This window comes from Nicotiana attenuata, unplaced genomic scaffold, assembly GCF_001879085.1.
Source record: "Nicotiana attenuata strain UT unplaced genomic scaffold, NIATTr2, whole genome shotgun sequence".
Lineage (NCBI taxonomy): Eukaryota > Viridiplantae > Streptophyta > Magnoliopsida > Solanales > Solanaceae > Nicotiana > Nicotiana attenuata.
Window position 1 is genome coordinate 26,406 of NW_017670373.1, and position 9,816 is coordinate 36,221.

Consider the following 9,816-nt stretch of genomic DNA (forward strand, 5'->3'; position numbering starts at 1 on the left):
GCAACACCCATTAGCTACCCACACTAGGGTTGATCCATAACCTTAGCTAATGGGTTTAGCTAGACATAGTTAAAGAAGAAACAGTAGAAATAGATGATGAAATGAACATAATAATTGATTACTACTTAAAATCTATGATATTCAAGAGTAAAATTGCCAAAATAGGCTACAAAATACTTCTCACGAGCGCAGCCCTTGTTTAGCAGCTAAAACATAACCTAAAAATGTCAAAAAGATCTATTTATACCGAGCTAGAAAATCTGGACAAAAATGCCCCTGCGGGGTAGACGCGGACCGCGCAAAAAGGGAGTGCGACCGCGTTGGCTCTTGGACTCTTAAACTCTGTTCTCTGAAGTTGGGACCGCGGACCGCGCAGAAATGTAGCGCGGCCGCATTTCAGGACTGGTGCGGACCGCGTATAAATGGAGCGCGGCCGCGTGGCAGTACTTTGGCAAAAACACCATCTCTCTGAATCACATCTACGCGGACCGCGTAAAAAGGAGCGCGGACCTCGCAGAATGCCCTTGAATGAACCAGTCTCTGAATCTCCTAGCGTGGCCGCGTGTCAAAACAGTACGGTCCGCGCTAGGTCTTCTTGTTCCCCACTTTAATTGGTCTTTGACACTTGGCAGGTTTCACTCCGTTTTGAGCCGATCTTTGACATTTGTCATCTTGTCGCTCAAACCTGCAATCAAGCGCAACTTGTAAGCATTTTGGGATTATTTTGTGGCAATTCATAGCAAAAGCAATAGCAAGTAGGGGTATAATCATGTTAAAATCCTAACTCATCAGGCTGCTGGTTAGCGGATGAGGAAGCGCGCGTTCTCGGCATATGCGAGAGAACAGAATAGAAATTCAATCAGCATTGAGAAACCAAACCGCACGGCAGGAAAGAAAAGATATGGAATTTTCCTAACTCTGTAGCCACTGGGGGATAAATACAGACGTCTCCGTACCGATCCCTCAGACTCTACTAAGCTTCTCTGTGAACTGTGAGACCCATGTAACCTAGAGCTCTGATACCAACTTGTCACGACCCTGGATTCCCACCCTCGGGAGTGTGATGGTGCCTACTAATACGAGCTAGGCAAGACAATCAATTGCAGAATTTACCTTTTTACCCATTTTATATTCATTAACAATTTCGGAATAATAACATTTAAACAGCGGAATTTAACATAAGCGGAAGAAGGAAACAATAAGCTATCTGAACATGAATATCTAATACAACTGTTTGAGTCTCGACTACCCAGTACTGGTGTCACAGTTTCACAGACGGTCTAAGAATACTACAAATAAAGGGTCTGAAAGAAACGAATACAACACTGTCTCTAGAAATGCATGAAAGAAACAGGGATAGAAGATAGGGGGAGACGCCAAGGCCTACGGACGCCTGCAGGAATACCTCGGGTCTCCTGACGATCAAGAATCCGCAATCTCACTGCGGTCCGAAGTCCACAACGCTGGGGTCTACACAAAAGAGTGCAGAGTGTAGTATCAGCACAACCGACCCCATGTGCTGGTAAGTGCCTAGCCTAACCTCGGCGAAGTAGTGACGAGGCTAGGACCAGACTACTAAATAAACCTGTGCAGTTCAAATATATATAGCGGAAAAGAAATACAGAAATAAACAAGTAAAGATGGGAGGGGGAAACATGCTTCGGGGAAAACAGGTAAAAACAGAATATCAATAGAATATAAAGGAATCAAAAATCCAACCACTAACAAGAATAAAGAAAAACAAAGGCAGATTTCACTTTCTTTTCACATCTTGTTGCAGGCGTGCAACCCGATCCCATTTCTCATATCTTGTGGTAGGCGTACCACCCGCTCCCATTTCTCATATCTTGTGGTAGGCGTACCACCCGCTCCCATTTCATTATATCTTGTGGTAGGCGTACCACCCGCTCCTATTTTATTATATCTTGTGGTAGGCGTACCACCCGCTCCCATTTCTCATATCTTGTGGTAGGCGTACCACCTGCTCTCATTTTATTATATCTTGTGGTAAGAGTACCACTCGCTCCCATTTTATTATATCTTGTGGTAGGCGTACCACCCGCTCCCATTTCATTATATCTTGTGGTAGGCATACCACCCGCTCCCATTTTATTATATCTTGTGGTAGGCGTACCACCCGCTCCCATTTACAACCAACAATAATCGCAAGGAATCCCGGCAAGGGAACAAGAACAACATAATAACTTCCCGACAAGGAAACATTAATATCAAACAAACATCCCGGCAAGGGAACAATGATACCTCAACAATATCCCGACAAGGGAATAGTAATATCAAATAAACATCCCGGCAAGGGAACAATGATATCTCAACAATATCCCGACAAGGGAACAATAATATCAAACAAACATCCCGACAAGGGAACAATGATGTTAATAACATGTGAGGCAAAATAAACCACAACGGAGTCATAACAAATTATAACACAAGACTCACGGGCATGCTTGACACCAACGTATAGATACTCGTCACCATGCCTATACGTCGTACTCCACAATCAACACGTAGCAAGTAGACACAACTCATAATCCCTCAAACTAAGGTTAGACCAAACACTTACCCCGATGCCACGAACACAACTCACGCTTCAATTATAGCTTTACCCCTCGATTCCACCACCAATTCACTCGTATCTAGTCACAAGTTACTTAATTACATCAATAAACGCTAAATGAATCAACCCCAATGCATGAAAATGAGTTTTCCAAAGTTTTACCCAAAAAGTCAAAAAATTGCCCCCGGGCCCACATGGTCAAAACCCGAGGTTCGAACCAAAACCCGATCACCCATTCCCCAACGAACTCAAATATATAATTTGTTTAGAAATCGGACCTCAAATCGATGTCCAAATCCCCAACTTTTGAAAAACCTAGGTTCTACCCAAAACACCCAATTTCCCCCATGAAAATCATTGATTTGAAGTTGAAATCATGTTAAAAGATGTTAAGAATTGAAGAAAGTTAGTTAAAAACGACTTACAATTGATTTGGAGGAGAAGAAATCCTTGAAAAATCGCCTAAGTGTGTTTATGTTTGAGAGAATATGAAAAATGGGTTTGAAATCGTCTAAGTATAAAAGTTGCAGGTCTCAGATGTGGGAATTGCGAACAGGGGTTCGCAATTGCGAACCCTTCAGGCAATCCGGACCATCGCATTTGCGAACAAAAATGTCACATTTGCAACTTCGCATTTGCGACACATAGGTCGCATTTGCGACCTCAGACAATAAAAGAGGACTTCGCATTTGCGAAGGGACCCTCGCATTTGCGAGGTCGAAATAGCGATCACACCATCGCATTTGCGATAACAGGCCAAATTGGGGTGTTTCGCATTTGCGAATGAATATCTCGCATTTGCAAGGAAAGGGCAGGCCTGGGTTGTTTCGCATTTGCGAGTCTGCCTTCGCATTTGCGAACTCGCATTTGCGAGCCAGGCTTCGCAAATGCGAAGCCTGCAGGCCTGTTCATACCAGCTAAAATCCTGCAATTTTCTAAGTTCAAAATGCACCCCGTGGCCTATCCAAAACTCACCCGATCCCTCGGGGCTCCAAACCAAATATACACACAACCTCAAAAACATCCTACGGACTTATCCGTGCACTCAAATCACCAAAATAACATCATGAACATCGAATTAAACCTCAAGATCAATGAAATTTTCCAAAACTTCTTTAAACATCAAATTTGCATTTAAGGTCCGAATCACGTCAAACGGATTCTGTTTCTCACCAAACTTCACAGAATTATCTTAAATCATATATAAGACCTGTACCGGACGCCGGAACCAAAATACGGGTCCGATACCAACATGTTCTAATCAAAATTCATTTCCAAATCTTTTAAACAATTTCGGAAAATAATTTTCTTTAAAAATTCATTTCTCGGGCTTGGGACCTCGGAATTCGATTCCGAGCATACGCCCAAGTCCCACATTTTTCCACGGACCCTCCGGGACCATCAAAGTACGGGTCCGGGTCCGTTTACCCAAAACGTTGACCGAAGTCAAATTAATTCTTTTTTTAGTCAAAATTTATTATTTTTCACAGAATTTCACATATAGGTTTTCCGGCTACGTGCCCGAATTGCGCACGTAAATCGAGGTGATGCTAAAAGAGGTTTTTAAGGCCTCGGAATGTAGGATTTTATTTTAAAACAAGTGATGACCTTTTAGGTCATCACATTGTTTTTGGTATTTTAGGGCAAAAAAGTGGAATTTAGGCCGACTTTAAAATTTTTGTGTGCGATAGTCCACACCATCTACATGAATCGAGGCTACCAAATCCGAATCGTCTAAAGTTTTGCGGGGCCATAAAAATGACCTAATGAACAATAGGTATGGCTTCGGCATGACCGTTTCTCTTTTTCTTGGCATTTTAGGGCAAAAAACTAGAATTCGGGCCGATTTCCAAATTTTTCTGTGCTACAGTCCACGTCAAATGCATGAACCCGTGCTACCAAATTCGAATCGCCTAAAATTTTGCGGGGCCATCAAAAAGGACCTAATAAACAATAGTCATGGTTTCAGCATGACCATTCCTCATGACGACGAATACGATGTACCCGAAGTCAATCTCCATGAGCACAAGTAACTCACAAAATATTTGATACCGAAAATAGATTCATAGCAAATAGCCTCAAAGTATCTATTTATCAAACTATGACGTTTGTAGTCAATCGAACGAAAACAAATGAAATCCTTTCTCATTTCATATTAAGCAATTAACAAAATGAGATTTCAATCCTTAAAGGTTTAACAAGTGGTACTTAGAAGTATAAAGATTTTAGAAATATTATATTTCTCATTTTATAAAACAAAGGTAACAATAAAACTCAAATGTTGTATCCCTTTATCATCAACATAAGTTCTTTAATAAAACTTATAACGTTAGTCTCAAATGTCATTTTACCAACCAATATTTAAAACAAGATTTTTTAGAAAATAACATGACACTTCATATGCAATACAATATTTTAGTACATGGAGATATCTGCACCCGATTGTCCCCACAAGTACGGACACACACACACACACACATACACACACACACACACACACACATACACACACATATATATATATAAACTCATGTCTTAACCCAAATCATGCTCTTAGAGAAAGTCCCTCGAGAAAAGTAAGTTTAATCAACTTACCTCAATTCTAAGCTCCAAATTGACTAAAATGCTCAAATGTTGACTAAAATATGTCAAGGACACGTTACAGCAATACCAACTAAGTCAACTAAGTGTCCAACACTTAGGTCCAACTTCACAAGTCTAGTAAAAATTCATATTCTCAGCACAGACGTCGATACTTGAGTTTTTAACTCTAATTCTCTCATTTTGAGGTCAACAACAATATTCAATAGTGAAGTGCTCACAAGCTTATAAAGAATAGTATTTAACTCATTTTTTTCCAAACCACCACTATTTATCGTCTTCTTCGCTTAGCTCAAAATTGGTGAAGAATTATATATTTAAGGTCTTGTTCAATCCATGGAATACTTTTGTATTTTTAACTAAAGAACCATCAAACAACTTAACAAAGTTTACAATTTTATGATTCACCACCTTCCTCTTTCAAGAACCCTAACTCACAATACACATTTTCAAGACTCATATAATACTCCAAGAAAGTAGCATTTCCTAAACCACAATCTCATCCACGTACTTAATCCATAATTGTATGCAAGTATAAAGTAGAGAAATTACCTCTTGAAGTAAAAATCCTAACTAGGGTTCACTTGGTGTTCTTGAAGATTTGGACCAATATCTATGGATTTCAATCCATGTAGATGTTAATACTAGCATTAATCAATGTTAATCCATCATAAAAATATCATGAAACTTACCTTTGAAGTGTATTTGATTTGGGGAAGATCCACCTTCTCTCTAGAACCTAAGTCTTAGCCAAAAATATCATCTCTTTCTCTCTTTAAACTCCCCCTATTTTATAGCACATGGGTCTGCGTGGGTGACTTCATGGGCCACGCATCCTGACCACGCAGCCTGCATGGCCACATAACCACACAGCTTGAGCCCTTTCTTCTTCTCTTCCCCCCTTCTTCTGAAATAGGCCACGTAGCCTGCGTGGGCCACACATCTTGGCCACGCAGGGCTTCAATGATTTTTCTGATCTTCTTTATTCGATTTTTCAAAGTTATTTTCTTAAGCACTTAATTTGGGGACCTCCTGCCCTCCTGACCTTCATATCTGAGTATTCCACTGGACTTGTTCCACTCGTACTAGCCTCGCGTTATATCTAAATTGTATTCTTTAAGCTTGAAATCAACCCGAATCATTTGCAAAAACTTATGGGGCTTTACACAATGACAATTGCACATGACCACAAAATTTTAGGTGATTCAGGGCCGGTCTTCCGAATTCATAAAGATGGCATGGACATTAACATAACAAAAACCGAAATCGTGTTGGATTCCTATTTTAGGCCCTAAAATGCCAAAAAAATAAAAAGCGCTAATGAAAAAGCATTGACTATTGTTCATTAGGCCGTTTCTGATGGGCCCACAAAATTTTACGCAATTCAAGGTCAGTCAATTCATAAGATGGCGTGGACATTAACACATGCAAAAATCAAAAACCATGTTGAATTCTTATTTTAAACCCCCTAAAACGTCAAAATATGAGTAAAAATCATGGAGGAGCTATGAATATTGTTCATTAGGTCGTTTCTGACAGGCCAACAAAATTTTAGGCGATTCAAGGCCGGTCGCCCAAATTCATGAAGATGGAGTAGATATTATTAGCACACAAAAAAATCGAAAATTTTGTTGATTCCGATTTTATTGTCCTAAAATACCAAAAAATGAGGAACTATCATGGAGAAGCAATGACTATTATTCATTACGTCGTTTCTGATGGGCCCCAAAAAATTATAGGTGATTCGGGACCGATTGCTCGAATTCATAAAGATGGCATGGACATTAGCATATGAAAAATCAAAAATCGTGTTGAATTCCTGTTTTATGGCCCTAAAACTCCAAAAACTGAGGAACGGTCATGGAGAAGCAATGACTATTGTTCATTAGGTGGTTCATATCATAATACACGGAAAAGTGGATGTAATCAGAAATTCGTATTGCACGCCCAGAAATGCCTTAAAATGAACTTGAAAGTCATGGTGAAGCAATGACTATTACTCACTAAGCCGTTTTGTACGGACCTACAAAATTTTAGGCCACTCGGAGTCCGTCAAAAAATTTCTACAGAATCAACATGTACTAATGCATACCAAAAAGTAAATATCATAACAAATTCATGTTACATGATCCTGAAGCACCATAAAATGATCCTGGAAGTCATAGAGAAGCAATAAGTATTGGTGACTATGTCGTTTCCTATAGACCTACAAAATTCCAAGCCAATCGGAGTCTGTAAAAAACACACAAAAAAGTGGAAATAATCACAAATTCTTGTTGCATGAGCCCAAAAGTCATGGTGAAGCAATGAGTAATGGTCACTAGGTCGTTTTCTATGGACCTAAAAAATTCAGGTCAATTGGAGTCCGTCAATTTTTTTTTTACAAAATAACAAGTACTAATACACGCAAAAAGTGGATATAATCACATATTGGCGTTGCATGACCCCGAAATACCATAAAATAAATCCGAAAGTTACGACGAAGTAATAAATAATGGTCACTAGGCCATTTCTTATGAACCTACAAAATTTCAGGCCAATCGGAGTACATAGTAAAATTTTACAGAATTAGTTTGTACTATACACACGAAAAAATAGATATTATCAAATAAACGTACTGCATGACCCTGAATTGCCATAAAAGAACCCAAAATTTATGGCAAAACAATAAGTATTGATTACTAGGTCATTTTCTATGGGCCTACAAAATTTCAGGCTAATCAAAGTCGTCAATTGTTTTTTTTACAAAATCAGCATGTACTAATACACACAAAAAAGAGAATTAATCATAAGTTCGTGTTGCATGAGCCAAAAACGCCATAAAATAAACTCGAAAGTCATGGCGAAGCAATAAGTATTGTTGACTAGGTCGTTTCCTATAAACCTACAAAATTTCAGGCCAATCAGAGTTCGTCAAAAAAGTTTCTATAGAATCAGCATATACTAATACACACGAAAAAATAAATATAATTACAAATTTGTGTTGCATGACCCCGAAACACCATAAGAATGAACATGAAAGTCATTGTGTAGCAATAAGTATTGGTCACCAGGCCGTTTCCTATGGACGTACAAAATTTCAGGCCAATCGGAGTTCTTCAAAACTTTGCAAAATCGACATGTACTAATACCCACGAAAAAGTTTCAGGGGCCATGACATAGGAATTAATTATTATGTCCATTTTTCGTATGTTTATATACATCATAATTTTTTTTGAATTTAATTGGTGGACTCGGATTGGCCTAAAAATTGGTAAAACTATCAGGTAAGGACTTGTGAGCAAATACTCACCATGACAAATGTCATTTTTTTTGTGCTTTGAAGTCATAAATTAGGAATTAATTTTTATGTTCAATTTTTGTGTATACATGATGATTTTCCTGAATTTAGTTTACGTACTCCGGTTGGCCTTAAAATTGGTAGAACCATCAGATATGGCATTATGAGCAATATCACCATGACAAACGTTATTTTTTGGAGTTTCAGGGTCATGATTTAGGAATTAATGATTATGTCCATTTTTCGCGTATTTATATACATGATGATTTTCTTGAATTTGGATGACGGATTCTGATTGGCCTAAAAATTAGTGGAACTATTGGATATGGTCTTGTGAGTAATACTCACCATGACTAATGTCGTTTTAGCGTTCGGGGTCATGAAACAGGAATTAGTGATTATGTCCATTTTTCATGAGTTTTATATACATGATACATTTTTTGAATTTTGTGGATGGACTCCGATTGGTTTAAAAAATTGATGGAACCATCGGATACGGCTGAGCAATACTCACCATGACTAAGGTTATTTTTTTTACGTTTTGGGGTCATGACACATAAATTAATTATTATGTTTATTTTTTCGTGTGTTTATATGCATGATGATTTTCTTGAATTTAGTTGATGGATTTCAATTGGCCTAACAATTGGTGTAATCAAAGGATGCGGAATGCTCAAATTTTGTAAGAAGAAGAAACTCAACTTATCGACTCAAAACCGAAAATTCAAAATATTCAATCTGATTAAATCGAAATCGAATTTGAAAAATTCATTCAACCGAGCATATATAGATTGGATTTGGATTACAATTTTTTGATCCGAAAATCGAATATCCAAGTCGAACGGCCCGAATGCCCCTTAAGTTTGGGCCTTGGAATTTTTTCCCAAGAAGAAACATCAATTTTCGAACTCCTTATCTATGACCCTATCATATTATCATCGCGAAATGCTATTGGCTAGTATAAGTTTATGTTTATTAATTTTGATAGACATGTGAAGCATTGATGTGTGTCATTTAGGATTGAATGTACCTACACACACCAGCAAGGGGTGGTGGCGCAGTTGGCTAGCGCATAGGTCTCATAGCTTCTGAGTTATCCTGAGGTCGAGAGTTCGAGCCTCTCTCACCCCATACCATACTTTTTTAATACCGTTTATTCTTGCTTTTTAGAATGCATTAACAAAGTTGTGAGCACAAGGCCTCCAAATCCACGAACCTGTCTAAGCTATACAAGCAACCTGAGATTTCACTAATCCCTCATCGATCTATCAACCTCTCATCCATTGCTTACAAGAAACTGCTGCAGACAAGAAAAGCTCTTTCTTCATTCTCTCTTTTTCTTCCTATTCTCCCCCCCCCA